The sequence below is a fragment of the Sceloporus occidentalis genome, unplaced genomic scaffold, assembly GCF_023333645.1.
Source record: "Sceloporus occidentalis isolate IW3139 unplaced genomic scaffold, rSceOcc1.0.p SCAF_202, whole genome shotgun sequence".
Classification (NCBI taxonomy): domain Eukaryota; kingdom Metazoa; phylum Chordata; class Lepidosauria; order Squamata; family Phrynosomatidae; genus Sceloporus; species Sceloporus occidentalis.
The window spans coordinates 207759-224347 of record NW_028317182.1 but is presented as its reverse complement, the minus strand read 5'-3'; the positions used below and the strand labels follow the sequence as shown (position 1 = coordinate 224347).

General features: G+C 43.1%; 1 pseudogene; it reads left to right on the top strand.

The window, feature by feature from the left end:
* Nucleotides 1-16063, top strand: part of LOC149278059 (uncharacterized) — an 82529-nt pseudogene extending 66466 nt beyond the window's left edge.
* The last annotated feature ends 526 nt before the right edge of the window (nt 16064-16589 follow it).

The window sequence follows — 16589 nt, the reverse complement described above, 5'->3', positions numbered from 1 at the left end:
ATACTCTAAGGAGGTATTTATTATTGATAACGAAATATAAGTAAAACATAAGTCATACAAGATATTAAGAATCTTGCAGGTGCAATATTTGTAAGTATATAATATTCAATTCATACAAGCTATTAAAAAATAGACCTAAGCGTCCAATTCTGAGACTAACTTCCAAGATCCGCTCTTTAACTCTCTCTCTCGATCTCCAACCGACACAATTCCCCCAACTGTCTCTTGGTCTCTCAGGCCTTATATCTCCTTCTCACGGAAGCTTCCAGAAGAACCTTTATCTTGCTCTCTGATTGGTCAAGAGAGCCTTCCGTAGCAGTGATGTCATTCTGCATTTGCATAAACCTCCATTTACTGCCTGAAGAAGAACTCCATTGACTGGAGCCATGTTATTAAAACAACAACAACCCCTCTTGTCCTTGGAAGAGATTTCCAACGATGCCTTGCTTCCCAGCTGGGAAAAAGAGGAGAATTCCAGAGGTTCCCATTTCCACTAAGATTAGGAGCTCCCTAATTTCCATGGAAGAGGTTTCCTAAGGCATTTCTCAGGACAGAGGGGGGAAGGTGGGTTCATCATGGGCGAATTACCATTTGTCAGCTGAACTTGGGGCTCAGGGTCCCTAAGAAGAGGAGGTGCCCAGGCCCCCCAGAATCTCCTCTGAGCCTCCAGGAGAGCAAAATTCAGGGAAGGGACAGTCTGCAAGGGGCTCAGAGTCCATCAGGGCAAACCTTGAGGGCCCTTTCCCAAAAGCTGGCCAGGATTGGTTTCAGGGGCTGGCATTTTCCTCTCAGAGGACCATCAGGATCTCAAAGACCACTCCCCATTTTGGATTTTGTTCCTTGACTGTGCTGCCCTCAGTGGAGACTTGCTTGCTCCTAAGGTGCCATGGAGGTGAGCATGGAACGTGTAGGGAAGATGGCTTTTGCAGTCTTTTCCACCATTGAGCTTACTTTGTGTTGTCTTCAAGCCTGTCAAAAGAGAGCAGGAAAGTAGTTGGGGGGAGAAAGCAAAGTCCCACATTTGCTCCCATAAGCTCCCCCTGAAGCTTTTCCGAGCATGCCCTAGTCCTCAGTCTCCCTCCCAGGCTCCTCTGTTTCCTAGAGAGATGGAAACATTCAAGGGAGAGTCTTTGGGAGTCAAGCCAAGCTCTCCTCTGCTTCCCCAAGGCCTCCTTCTCCATCCACTGCTGCTCTTTGGAAGAGAGATATAGGCCTGTTACAGACTGCCAAAATAAAGCTGCTTCGGGTCTCTTTGAAGGTATGCTGTTTAAATGATGCATGCACCCTAAGAATCCGGAAGCTGCACCAAAGCTGCGACTCTTAGGACCCATGCGTCATTTAAATAGCATACCTCCAAAGAGACCCGAAGCAGCTTTATTTTGGCAGTCTGTAACAGGCCATAGACTGCTCTTGGGAAAGTTGCTTTTGGAGGGACAGGGACTCCCAAAACTCTCAGTCTGCCTCTAACATTAAGTATGTGAAATATCTGCAATGAACTGGGCAAAATGTTATGTCAGGAGTGGGGATCCTGTGGCCTTCGCTCTGTATCCCCATCAAGAAAAAGACTGAATCTCCATGACTGGTGCTATGTTTCATACTTTTGGGATGAGTAGCCAGGAAAACAGAATGCTTGAAAGAATTCAAAGGTTTATTGGATGGAGACAGAAGTGCAAGATGCCTTAAAACCATATGTTCTGAATCAAAAACAGCATCAAAGTGAGCTCTAATAGTTTTACAGGACAGAATCTGGATAGACACTTCCTCCAAACAAAAAGTATTTCACACTTCCACTTTCTCTCCTTTCTGGAAATGCTGATGCCTCAAGGGCTGAATCCTAAGCAAAACAGAGATAAGGTTTGAACTGCTGTGCAATTCAGAGGTCAAGGTGAAATTGTATATGGTTTTTTTTCAAGGTGTAATTATATAAATGGTTTAATTTTATAAAATAGTTATAATTTTAATCCCTTTGCATTGTTTTGAATTTGTACCATATTAAATTTATTGTTAGCCACCCTGAGTCCCTATATTGGGAGAAAGGATGGATGTATATAAATAAACTAAATAAACTGGAAATCTTTTGAAGATCCATGGGTTTCTTGGTGTAAATAGCCCTCCACCAATAGAGACAGAGACTGAATGAGTCTGTCCAGAATTGCTATGGGTCATTTTTGGCACCTGGGTTGTATCTCCATTGTCCAAACCTAGCACTTAGATACCATGAAACTTAAAGGACTCTGTCCAACAGAATCCTGGGATTTCTTATTTCATGAAGTACTTAAAATTATATAGCAACTCTCATGAAGGACTGCACTGGGGCTCTCTACCAAGCATCCAGTTCTAAGTACCCAATTCCCAGGTTTCTCTAGGGTGGATCCACAGCCGTTAACATGGCACCAAACTGGTACATATGCACAGGACTTTGGTTGCCTACTTGCTGGTGTCCCTCCATCTCTCTTATAGGGTTGTGAATTCAGGATTGTCCCAGGTCCTGAGGTTTGTGAGCTAAAGCCTAGGACCTGGGGCAGGGCCTCTAGCGATCTCATTCAGCCTAATGCATAAATTACTAACCATAGTCGCTCACAGTTTGTCATTCAAATCTACTCAAGATACTTTCCTGTGTAGAAATGAAGAGAGAAATTTTTAAAGGTCTGTTCCCAGATCAAGGGGAAATGAGAGAATTATTCTTTCTCACTTTCTTGGAGAGACAGGATAAAAAGTGTGAAGTCGAAGGCTTTCATGGCCGGCTTCCATAGCTTTTTGTGGGTTTTTCAGGCTATGTGGCCACGTTCTAGAAGAGTTTCTTCTGACGTTCATCTTCAGAGATTCCAGCCACAGATGCTGATGAAATGTCAGGAAGAAACTCTTCTAGAACTTGGCCACATAGCCCAAAAAATCCACAAAAAACTAAGGATAAAAAGCATTTAATTTAGCCTCCTTCTTTCTAGCCAGATGGCGAATGCAGAGTATAGTAGTGAGCCCTTGTACCTCCACAACTGAGAGAAAGCAAGAAACTAAACCAATTCATAGACCCCTGCAATTTATCTAGTTGTAGAAACCAATGAACTAAGCCTCGCAAATTATAAGCTACTGCTCTCACATCTGATCTGGATGTTTGCACAGAGCCCTTTCCTCTTTCCTGGAATTGGGCTCCCTCCAAAATGAAGATCTGTCTGAAGATCATGCATGAAAACTGGAAGCTCAATGCCAGGCCCTGATGTATCGTATCTTTACTGCCACGTGTAAAAAAGGCAAGGAAAAACACCTGTTGCAGGAGAAGAAAGCAAATAAAACCTGATCCTTTCTGGTCCAGGTTTAGGTCCTGGGCAAAAGAAGGGAAACCAGGATTTGACTTGGGAGTTAGCAAATGTTGTGTGGCCTGCCCTGGGGCCTCCCTCGGGACCAAATCCATTACCCTTCTCTTTTCCCTCAGTCAGCATTCTCACAAAGGAACCAAATTTAGGGGTCTCCCATCAGCATCTTGAGGCACCCACCTTTCCTTTCCTGCGAAGGAAACCCAGAAGGAGCGCTTCTTCCCAAGCAGCCAACTACCAAACCCACCAGCCTTCTAGAACGCTATTCAGGCTCCAAGCCAACAATGGTCCAAGTTCAGGGCTGCTTTATTTGTCTGGCTGAATGCTAGGGAATTCTGGGAAGTGTAGTTTTGTGAGATATTTAGTCTTCTCTGTCAGACAGCTCAGATGCCATGATAAACTAAAATTCCCATGATTCCCAAGCACTGAACTAGGGCAGTTAATGTGGTTTATTTCTGCAAACTGGATTGTTTCTGCAATGTGTTTATGACCTCTGTTACTATTTGAGCATCCACAAGGCTCTGTGGGTTTGAAGGGAAGATTCATCATCATCATCATCATCATCATTATCATCATCATAATTTCTGCAGTGTTTTTGAACCAGATCTGAGAGAGCCCTGCAGCCTGGATCTGCCCAAATCCCAAATATTGCCCTCTCAGCAAAGCCTGGAGATATTAACCTTAAAGGACCAGAACTCCTCAAAGGCTGACTTTCCCAATCTCTCCTGAGAGACCCTCCTGGGCCTAGAGCAGCCTCAAAGGAAGGGGTTCCATTGAATGGGGGGCCCATGTCTTTCTGAGTCTGTGGGTCCAGAGGAAGAGGACTGTATTCCAGGACCCTCTTCCTAACGTCACAAGGCAGCTCTTAGCATTTGCCCAAAACTGCTCTTGAACATGCAAAGATCAGGCAAGCAAGATCTGCTTTGTTGTTTGCAAAAAAAGATGGAAAAACAATAGGCCCTTGGTATCCTTTGGGATTTGGTTTGGATAGCAAAATCCATGGGTGCTAAAATCCCATTATATAAAATGGGTGACCTTGGGTAAGTCACACTCTCTCAGCCTCAGAGGAAGTCCAATGGCCAGCTGGAAGGCATACAACACACACACACAAACACACATCTACATGATGGAAATGGCATTCATTCTGGGCCATGAAACCCACTGCGGGGGAACCTTGGGCAGCAGACACTCTCTCAGCCTCAGAGGAAGACAAAGGGCAAAGTGGAAGGCAAACCTGAAGGCAAGGAAACCCTGGGAATAGGGTAACTAGACACGAGTTCAAGGCACGCAGCACACCCCCAGCCCCCAAACCACACTCTCTCAGCCTCAAATGATGACAATGGTAAACACCCTTCGGCAAAACCTACAAAGAGACTCCTGTGACAGTGTTGCCTTAGGATCCCCAGGAAGGAATTGAAGGCACACAATTCTCCCCCAAAGTCTGGGAGGAAAAGAGGAGGAAGGCTTAGAGGAAGGTCCTGAGGTGGAGGAGGAGGAGGAAGAGGAAGGTCTTACAGGAAGGGTCTGAGGAAGAGGAGGAGGAAGAGGAGGAAGGCTTAGAAGAAGGCCCTGAAGAGGAGGAGGAGGAGGGGCTTACTGGAAGGGCCTGAGGAAGAGGAGGAGGAAGAGAAGGAAGGCTTAGAAGAAGGGCCTGAGGAGGAGGAGGAGGAGGAGGAAGAGGAAGGGCTTACAGGAAGGGTCTGAGGAAGTGGAGGAGGAAGAGGAGGAAGGCTTAGAAGAAGGCCCTGAAGAGGAGGAGGAGGAGGGGCTTACTGGAAGGGCCTGAGGAAGAGGAGGAGGAAGAGCAGGAAGGCTTAGAAGAAGGGCCTGAGGAGGAGGAGGAGGAGGAGGAAGAGGAAGGGCTTACAGGAAGGGTCTGAGGAAGTGGAGGAGGAAGAGGAGGAAGGCTTAGAAGAAGGCCCTGAAGAGGAGGAGGAGGAGGGGCTTACTGGAAGGGCCTGAGGAAGAGGAGGAGGAAGAGAAGGAAGGCTTAGAAGAAGGGCTTGAGGAGGAGGAGGAAGAGGAAGGGCTTACAGGAAGGGCCTGAGGAAGAGGAGGAGGAAGAGGAGGAAGGCTTAGAAGAAGGGCCTGAGGAGGAGGAGGAGGAGGAGGAGGAGGAGGAGGAAGGCTTAGAGGAAGGGCCTGAGGAGGAGGAGGAAGAGGAAGGGCTTACAGGAAGGGCCTGAGGAAGAGGAGGAGGAGGAGGAGGAGGAGGAGGAGGAGGAAGAGGAAGGGCTTACAGGAAGGGCCTGAGAAAGAGGAGGAGGAAGAGAAGGAAGGCTTAGAAGAAGGGCCTGAGGAGGAGGAGGAAGAGGAAGGGCTTACAGGAAGGGCCTGAGGAAGAGGAGGAGGAAGAGGAGGAAGGCTTAGAAGAAGGACCCGAGGAGGAAGAGGAGAAAGGCTTAGAGGAAGGGCCTGAGGAGGAGGAGGAGAGGAGGAGGAAGAGGAAGGGCTTACAGGAGGTGCCTGAGGAAGAGGAGGAGGAAGACGCTTAGAAGAAGGACCTGAGGAGGAGGAGGAGGAGAAAGGCTTAGAGGAAGAGCCTGAGGAGGAGGAGGAGCAGAGAGACCTCTGGAGGATTCTGCAGAGGAAGAAGAAGGAGAAGAAGAAGGGGCTCCTGAGCATACGCAGAGGCCTCTGGGGCAGAAGCCACCGGGAGAAATCTCCTGGTTGTAACTTATTATTACTATTAGTAGTCGTAGCATTAGTAATATTAAATTTTATTTATATATAAAGACATGGAAAGACGTATTTATAAAGAGTATCTCAGTGAGTCTCTATATTATAGCATCAGGAAAGATTTTAGGTGTTGTTAAGGTTTGGAAATGCTGTTTGGGGTCCCTTCTGACTTTGGGGCCCTTTCATCCTCCATTTTGGGTTCAATGAAGGCCTCAGACTGCCAAATGCTGAGGAAGAGGCGGCCATTTTGTGTTCTGGCAGCCATTTTGTGCTGGTTGTGACTGTGGGGAACAACGTTCTGGAACCTTCTCTGAGGCCTCAGTTGAACAGAGGCCTCTCTTTCTCTCCTGAGGCTCCAGAGAGAGAAGGAGGCCAGGCTCCTTGGGCCAAAAGGAAGGAAGTGTGTCTCTTTGTGTGTCTTTTGTGTCTCTTTTCTGAGAGGGTTTTCTTATTACACAGTTCTGCTCCTTCTGGGGAACATGGGTTTTAAAAGGGATCAGAAATGGGAGGATAGTTTTAATACAAGCCTTATTATTATTATTCTTCACAAACATTGGGCTTTGGCTCCTATCCCTGTTTTTAATAATTGTTTTAATAACTGTCCAATACTTTAATGGCATTTTATTTTGGGAGGGAGTGTTAGGAAGGGTTTGGGACATAATGAAAGATGTTGTTATTGTATTGTATGGATATATTTATTGTAAGCTGCAAAAAGGTGTCCATTCTTGTGTAGTAATCGCCTTGTGATTAACTCCCACAACAACCTTGTAAGGTAGGCGTATGGAGCTATAGGGAGCCCCAAGGGCTAACCAGTCAGCGCCATTCTGCCCTCCAAGTCCTCCGAAGAGATAGCCATCCAGCCAGAGACTCCTCCAATGCTCTTGGAGGCAGCGTATCCCACAGATTTGCTCAGGGGTCTTGGGGGCCCACAGTCCCATGGGAATGGGTTCTTCCCACCCCACTTTGGGAAAGGAGACCCCCTCAGCCCCTGGACTATTTACTACTACTATATACTAACCGAGTTACTATGGCCCAAATTCAGACCCAAATTCAGTCTCTGGCATGATTGTCTTCCCAGAAGGTGGAAGAGAGATTTCCTGGCCCCAGACACACAGTGCGCCAGTGAGTCTTTTGTGTGGGGACTGTATGTGTACGTATTGTTTATTAGAGCTTGATAAGATATTGAGTTTATATAATGAATTTACACACATCTTCACTTCCCAAAAATGAGCATAATCCAAGATGTAATCTTTAATCTTAAAACTATATATTTATAGATATTTGTTATATCAAGTGCAACACATTCAGCAGTGTGTATCTTTTTCAAAAAATATACAAGGAAATGTGAAGAAATTGTGATTTTCACAATAGATCAATTTATATACAATGCATACAAATGTACATGCATCAATTTGTGTGTGGTTTCAGGAAATAAAGAGAGGAGATGCTCCTTCTATGACTGACACATAAACACAGCAGTTACACTCAGATAAATGGTCTCATTGCAAAAATGAAATAATGATTTTCACCATGATTTTCACTACATCCGGAGAGGGGAAGTATGAGGGGAGGCAGTGGATGAGATCCATAAAGTAATGCAGGTCTTATCCAGTCCGGGAACTTGAACATCTCCACATGGGACATAAAACAGGTCCTTCTCCTCCTCCTCTGCATGAAAAGGAAGTCTAATTCTCATCAGTGATGCTGACACAGCATGGAATAATTAGCATTCCGGCATTTAAAAGTCTGAGGATGCCTGAATCCTCTGTGTTAACTGAAGAGAGTAGATCCACTGAACCCATAAGTGACTGGCGAGTCAACCTATAGGTAAATCCAACTGATTCAGTGATTCTCCTCTGATTAGAACTAAGCATAGGATTGGATACAGGCTAAGATTTAGTCCTACTTGTGGCTAGAACAAGAAATTCCCAAGCCAAGATGGCCAGGCAACAGTGTGGAAAATGAGCACTCTACACATGGGCAGAGACACTCTCAGAATTGTGACTTCGCTGCATGCAGAAGACTGCCATGGGTATTGGGTGCTCGCTTCCCATCAGCTCAATCCTCTTGTGACCCCCAATCCTGGGAGGAGTGCTGGATCCCATGGAAGGGGAGCACCCTGAGAAGAGAGAACTCTGGGAGAATGAAAGGCCACCAGACCAGACAGGCTAACCCAGCAGAACCCTCTAAGCTCCAGCTCCGGGTGGAAAGAGGCTACAACAGGCCATTCACTGACCTAGGTAGATCTACAGAGTTGTCAAAGCCATCCTGGATATTCTATGCCTGGTGAGAGTCTTGGGTGCGAGGTACTGGAGAAGCACCCAGCTGTGTTTATGTATCTGGGAGCAAAATGAAGACATCTTCCTCTGAGGGCCACTGTGGCGGTCAGAAGGTTTCAGCTGATGATGGACTCATTTCACATCTCGCTACAGGGACATAACCAGGGCCCTCTCCAATTCCCCATTTGCTAATCCCCCACCACTCTAAGAAGGCATGGAGTATCTGTTGTGTAGGGGAGCTGCAGTGAATCTATGCTAGGTCTAGGGGACTTTGGTACAGAGGGAGGGAAGGCATACCCACCTCTGCATTGGGCAAAGGAGGCATATGTCACCTGCGTATGTCCCCAGCAGGATGCTGTTCTCTATGTCTTTGAGTGATGCAGGGTTTCTTGCCAAGCCAGTCCTAACCCTGGCCCCTTTTCTCAGGAACTTCCTCTCGGCATCATTGGACATGGCTTTGGGCCTCTCTTGCTGGAAGTGACCTAAGTGCAGGGCCACCAGGACCCCCTGCCCACCTGATGGCCGACACAGAGGCCAAGCCGAGGGAGCTGGGCTCCAAGAGAAAGAGGATGCAGAGGTACAAGAACTCTTTGGTGAGTCGCTATCCTATTAGTTACATCTGTGTGACTGCTGGGCCAATTTATGAAAGGAAGCAAATAAATTACTGTCCGGGTTTGGCAGAGATAGTCATGGTTAATCCTGAGTCACCCTATTATTTCGGGGCTTTGAGAAAGTTCTGATTTCTATCTCCTCCTCCCACTTTCCTCCTCCTTCAGCTCACTTCAATTTCTGCATAATGAGTGCCAAGGATTTTGAACCCCATCAACTCAAAAGTGGGAAGAGGAGAAGAAAGAAGGGGTCAGGGACTTGCCCTTGCTAGGAGTCAGAGGCAAAAGCAAACTGCTGTGTTCTTCCCTGCTTGTGTGATCTTCCCCTAAACAACTTTGACCATCTTCACCGCTTTCTGGTGTTGCTTGTCCACGTGTGTCTTGTTTTTTTTTTCCATCTGTGAAATGTTAGTGGATATGGGAGAATGTCTCTGGATATAAATTGAGGGTGGCCCCTTGGCTCTCAAGACCAGAGTGCTCCCCAGAACTGCTTTTTAAAAATGACATTTGCCTCTGAAATTTGGCAACAAATGGCTAAATGTACTATATGTGTCGGGATTGTCAGTATCCTAATCCATCATCAATATCCCAGCCATGGCTTAAATTATATTGTTTATTATATTGTGTATTATATTGAAAGAATTTGAGATCAACTGGATCTCAAAGGCAGTAGCTTTTTTCCTGGACTAAATTCTGAGGTGAGCAAATAATTTTGGGATGCATCATGTGCCCCCCCCCCCCCCCCTTTATTAGTCATTCTCTGAATGAGGGCTATTTTATATTACAGGTGACCTTTGCAGATGTGGCGGTATATTTCACTGAGGATGAATGGAAACTGTTGACAAAGAAGCAGAAACATATGTACAATTATGTGATGATCGAGAATTATGAGAATGTGGCCTCTGTGGGTAAGGAAGCTGAATTCATTGCCCTTACTGTGAAGAATGAAGGCCCTTTCATACTACATTTTCATGGCACTATGATTCCACTTTAGAATCATAGAATCATAGAGCTGGAATGGACCACAAGGACCATCTGGTTCCACCCCTTGCCATGCAGGAATACACATTTAAACCATCCCCAGCAGATGGCCACCAAGCCTTTGTTTAAAGACCTTCAAAGATCTTTAATGACCTTCAAAGAAGGAGCGCTTTATAAACTAATATTAATAATAATAACAATAACAATAATAAGACAACACCATGCTCTGTTGAATAGCTCTTACTGTCAGGAAGTTTAGGTGGAACCTCTTTTCCTGTGGCTTGTGTCCATTGTTCCGTGTCCTTTGCTCTAGAGCAGCAGAAAGCAAGCTTGCTCCATCTTCAGTATCTCTTTAAATATTTGAATAGGGCTATCATATCCACTCTTAACCTTCTCTTCTCCAGGCTAAACATTCCCAGCTCCCTGAATCACTCCTCATAGGGCTTGATATTTTCCAGACCCTTCACCATTTTCATTGCTCTCCTTTGGATACATTCCAGCTTCTCAACATCCACTTTGAATTGTGGTGACCAGAAGTGGACACAGTATTCCAAGTGAGGGCCTGACCAAAATAGAATAGATACTATTACTTCCCTTAATCTATACCATAGAATCATAGAGTTGAAAGAAACTAGAAGAGCCATCCAGTTAAAACCCCTGCCATAAAACTATACTCGCATTGATGTAGCCTAGGATTACATTGGCCTTTTTAGCTGCTGCATCTCACTGTTGACCTATGTTCACGTTGTGGTCTAACAGGACTCCTAGATCCCTTTGACATGTTGTTTAATTGTCATAGCAACTTTATGTGAAATCTTAGAATTTGTAGTTTAATGAGGCACTATTGCTCTCCACTTTCTAAGGATCTTAAAATGTCAGTTCTAGGATTTTGTGGGTAGGAACCATGGGGATAAATGCTTTTTGGCTCCAAATGCTCCTCAGCCAATCCCTGCCCAAGTTTCCTGGATTTTTGTCCCCTCTTCCAGCCTTTTGAGACTCTGGAGAGGCTTATTGGGTAAAATGCCTCCCTTGGTCCTGCAATGGCTCAGAGAACAGTGGTAAAATGGATACCACTTTCCCAAATGGATGCTGTTGGATATTGAGGGGCAAAATATTATTTATACCCCCAAAGGGAATACAACGTGGGGTGGCCCTGAGATCCTCTGGGGGGCAATGTGATTGATTATCCTGCCTTTCTCAAAAATGGGCCTCAAAGTGTATCTTTTATGCATCACACACACTCTGTGGGTGTGTTTCTGTCTGCGATAGAGAGATGGGGGGGGAATGTAAAAAACAGAAAGGCAGGGAAGAGATGCTGAAGGTGAGATGCCGAAGCAGTGCAGATGGCAAGAGGGAAGGTTGGGGAGCGGAGGGAGAAAGGGAAGGGGATCCAGGCCTCTGGGATCCATTTTTTCCCATTTTTTTTAATTGAAAAAGACAAACATACACAGTCATAATAACATAACACAACAAATACAACATCCACCATCACATCCTACTACAAATAAATCCTAATCTCTAACCACATCTAACATAAAACATAAAATCAAAAAAGAGGTTCTTCGAGATATATTGAACATTCTCTATTCGTCTACTTCCAGTTTTCATTCTTTCATCCTTGTCATAATCATTTATAACTCTAGTCCCTGGCTACATAATTTACCAGTAATTAAAAGTTCTGTGTATTTGTGTTAAATTTATGGCACTAATTATAAACATGTTTTCCTGCCAGATATTCTATTTGCTTTAAATACATTGTTATTACAAAGGGAAAGGAAGATGAAACCGTGACTTTTAAGAGTACTATCATCTTTTCTAAGACAGTCATGTTTTTAACAACTTAGCAAATTACATTACATTAAAGGTCCATCCTTGCTTCTTATAAAATTCTTTTACACAATCTCAATCCCTTATTGTATCTTTTGAGGATTCATTTTTCATCAATGACGTAAGTATATCCATGTCCATATTCTCTCTCACTTTCAATAGCCATTCCTCTATAGATGGTATTTGTGCTTTTTTCCAATATTTGGCATATAAGATTCTTGCGGAGGTGACCAAGTATATTATGATTTTATCATATCTTTATTATGGATATTTATCTTAGATTTTTTATCTATCATATTAAGCAGGAACAATTCAGGGATTAAGGGAATGATTATCTGTAATATATCACTCATTATTTCTTGTATTGATTTCCAATATTCCTTTGCTTTATTACATTCCCACCAGCAATGGTAAAAGTTCCCTTCCTGAGTGTCACATTTCCAGCACTTTTTTGTTCCTGTGTTATATAATTTGTTTATTTTGCATGGTGTCATATACCACCGATAGAACATTTTTGAATAATTTTCTTTTAGATTTTGACATAACGAGAATTTATTTGTAATAGTCCAAGATTTTTCCCAGGACTTGAGGTCTATAGTTCTTCCTATATCTCTAGCCCATAATATCATTGTGTGTTTTATCGTCTCTGATTCTAAATCCCTTTCTTTAAGTGTTTTATAAAATTTTGCTAAATAATGTCCCTTCTTGTCAAAGAAAATTTCATCCAGCTCATTAGATGTTTTAGTTATTCCTTGTTCCTTCTTGTCTTGTTTAAATCGTGCATAAAGCTGGTTATATACAAACCAGTTTATATTTACCTTTTCTTTTTGTAGTTGTTCTATAGATTTCATTCTATATTCTTTCTTATCCTCCATTATTAGTAAATCTTTGTATTTCAACCAGGGCTCTTTCTCTTTTCTAGTTCTGTATAGAAATGCCTCTTGTGCTGATGTCCATCCAGGGATTTCTTTATAAAATTGCTTTTTAATTTTTATCCATACCTTAAATAGGGAGCGTCTTATAAAGTGATGTTCAAAGTTACTATCAACTTTAGCTTTTCCATACCACATATAGCTGTGGTATCCATATCACATATTATCACCTTCCAAACATAGTAAACGATCATTATCTAGTTTTACCCATTCGTCTAACCATAACAGACAAGATGCCTGAAAAAAGAGTTTAAGGTTTGGCAGGGCCCATCCCCCCTTCTTTTCTCATCTGTTAGTATCTTCCATTTGCTCCTAGCCCTTTTGCCTTGCCATATAAATTTTGATAGTTCTTTTTGCCATTTTTCTAAGTATTTTTCTCTGCAGATTATAGGTAGATTTTGGAATAGAAACAAGATTCTAGACAAAATATTCATCTTGATAACAGAGGCTCTTCCCATTAATGATAACCGTAAGCCAGACCATCTCTCTAAATCATGTTTAACTTCTTTCCATAGCTTTTCGTAATTATTTATAAATAAGACGATATTCCTTTTGGTTATTACCACTCCTAAATATTTTGCTTTACTTTCTATTTTGAATCCTGTTTTCAATTGTATTTCTCTTTCTTCTGATGCATTCATATTCTTCAAAATGACCGATGTTTTTTCTTGATTTATCATAAAACCTGAATGTTTACCAAAATCTGTTATCTCAGAGATTAAATGATCCAGGCTTCTTTGTGGATCTTCTACATAACAGATTAAATCATCGGCAAAAGCGTTTAATTTCCACTGATGATCTTTTATTTTGACACCTTTTATATTTGGATTTAGCCTTATCCTGTTATTCAGGATTTCTAAAATTAGTAGAAATAGGAGCGGTGATAATGGGCACCCTTGCCTGGTGCCTTTCTCTATACATATTGATTCCGATCTTTCTTGGTTCACTTTAAGTTGTGCCTTTTGTTCTCTATAGATAGCCTTTATCCAAGATAGAAATCTATCTCCCATGTTCATCTTTTCTATAGTTTTCAAAAGAAAGAACCTATTAACTGTGTCGAATGCCTTCTCTGCGTCCACCATGACTATAGCCAAAATTTTTTCGATATGATGTTCATAATGTACTATTATATTAATCGCTGTTCTAATATTGCTCTTTATTTGGTGGTTTGAGGGGAAGGTAGGAGCAAAGCCAGGATCGCCTCGTGCGGAGAGGAAGGGACCTCTGGGAAGGGCCAGGAGAGGGGCCTTGGGGATTGGGAGGCAGCCACCAACCTGACAGATTTTAAGAACTGGTTTGAGTGAACTGGTGAGAACCAGCTCAAATCCTTGTTTTTCAGACATATTTAGGAGTTCCATTTAGCAATTATGAGTAATATCTATGAAGGTAGGAAAGGGAGACACAAAACTTGCTTCTTCTCTAATGTTTCTTTTCCTACCTGAGCTTGCTTAGTTTCATGTTGATTCCAGAGACCCTTTGTTACCTAAAATGCTTGAGTCTGGGGAGGACACTCGCAAGTGCTATGCTTTTAGGGGAATTTAGTACTTTGCTGAAAAGAGAGATATAGTTTGGTTGGGGCAAGAGTGACCTCGGGATTCAGCCCAACTGTGCCAGGCCCAGAAGCACACTGAATTCCAAATGCACTTGAAATAGGTTTTATCTTCTATTTAGGGGAAAAACAAAACACACAGACACATAAGGGTTCACACATGGACAACAACTAGATAACAGGTGGGAGTGGTCAAGAGATGTAAGACTTTTATAATGGTAATACTTTAGCTAGGCGGATCTGGATTCCAATTGCTGAGGGTTCGAAATGGGAAGAGAATTCAGGAGCTCCTGCGACAAGTGGGGTTGGCGAGTGCATTGAGGTGCTTAATCATGTAAACCGACAGACTGTCTGTAATTGGACAGATGTCAAAGAACAGCCAGACTGGGCAAAAATTCATAATGTAATTGTTGCTTCAGGGCAGAAACTGAGTGTTCAAAAAGGTTTAAATGGCTTTTAAACTCTCTCTTGAGTTGCAAAATAATACAAATATTTGCAAGCTCTGTTCTCCGACTTCCATCAACTTCATCATCCCTTGTACACACAACTCCAGTCCAATCCACACCAATCCGCATGTGAGCTGCATACTCTATTGGTTGTGAGTCATCTCCTGGTGCCAAACAGCATGAAATGACCTCTGCCTTGGGCTCTGCTTCAGGACTCTATGGTCATCTCACAGAATATGATTCTACCTGTCAATAAAAGTATTTTTGCACATGGTTAATGAATTATATTTTTTTCAACAGTCCTTTGACTATCTGCTTCCACGGATTCCCTCAAGACAGTCCCTATTCTTTGCTAGCTCCTATGAGGAAGGATACCACTATTCCATGGATTTAGGGGCATAAACAGCAGGGTCATCCCTGGGTTACTCACAGCAACTTTATTAATCTTATCTCAAATAAGGACGGTTTAATGAGGGCTAAATCATGGGCTAACACTCTCCTCTCTTAACTCTGATTTTCAGTCTTATTTGTCACTGTCCTTTTTTACAGAAGAACATTTGAATCATGAGAGAATCCACACAGGAAAGAAGTCACATAAATGCCAGCATTGTGGGAAACGTTTTGCTTACAAGTCAATCCTTGTCATGCATCGAAGAGTCCACACAGGAGAGAAGCCATACAAATGCCAGCATTGTGGGAAATGTTGTTATTCGAAGTCATCCCTAGTGAGACATCAGAGAGTCCACACAGGAGAGAAGCCATACAAATGCCAGCATTGTGGGAAATGTTTTTCTCGGAAGTCATCCCTAGTGATACATCAGAGAGTCCACACAGGAGAGAAGCCATACAAATGCCAGCATTGTGGGAAATGTTTTTCTCAGAAGTCATACCTAATGACACATGAGAAAAGTCACATTGGAGAGAATCCATACAAATGCCAGCATTGTGGAAAATGTTTTTCTCAGAAGTCAGACCTAGTGAGACATCAGAGAGTCCACACAGGAGCAAAGCCATACAAATGCCAGCATTGTGGGAAATGTTTTTCTCGGAAGTCATACCTAATGACACATGAGAAAAGTCACATTGGAGAGAATCCATACAAATGCCAGCATTGTGGAAAATGTTTTTCTCAGAAGTCAGACCTAGTGAGACATCAGAGAGTCCACACAGGAGCAAAGCCATACAAATGCCAGCATTGTGGGAAATGTTTTTCTCAGAAGTCATACCTAGTGATACATCAGAGAGTCCACACAGGAGAGAAGCCATACAAATGCCAGCATTGTGGGAAATGTTTCTCTCGGAAGTCAGACCTAGCGAAACATCAGAGAGTCCACACAGGAGAGAAGCCATACAAATGCCAGCATTGTGGGAAATGTTTTTCTCAGAAGTCAGACCTAGTGAGACATGAGAAAAGTCACACATGAGAGAAGCCACACAAATCCCAGAAGTGAATTAAGATTATTTTTGTCAAGAAAGACTACAAAGAATATATTTTTAAGCCAGTGGTGATAAGAGAAGGCTGTTGTGATTTTGTGTGTTCATATGTCTGCTTATATTTTAAGTTTAGGGTATAATTGCTATTAGTATAGATCATAGCTTTATTGTTTAAATTTGACTGGGGATGATGGGTTGTGGAATAGCTTAGCTGAATAGATGGGTGGGATTTTTTGCAGCTGGCTTGAATAGTTGTGGGAATGATAGGTTTTGGAATTTGTGGGATGTTTGCTGAAGAAAGATGGGGACCGGTATTAATAGAAAGGACTGCTTTCTGGGAATGGCAAAGGGGGGCTTGTTATCCGTGGGGCATAGACTGTGTGAATTGGAGGTCGAGGTTAGGTTTGGAAGAGGGTTGAGTTTTAGGTTTGGGTGTTTTAATTTATTCTTTGCCTTGGAGTGGGCAGTTCTGGCTTAAACACAGAATTTCTGACTATGGCCCTGTCCAGACGGACCCTTTGCGGTGCGTCCATGACGTGCTAG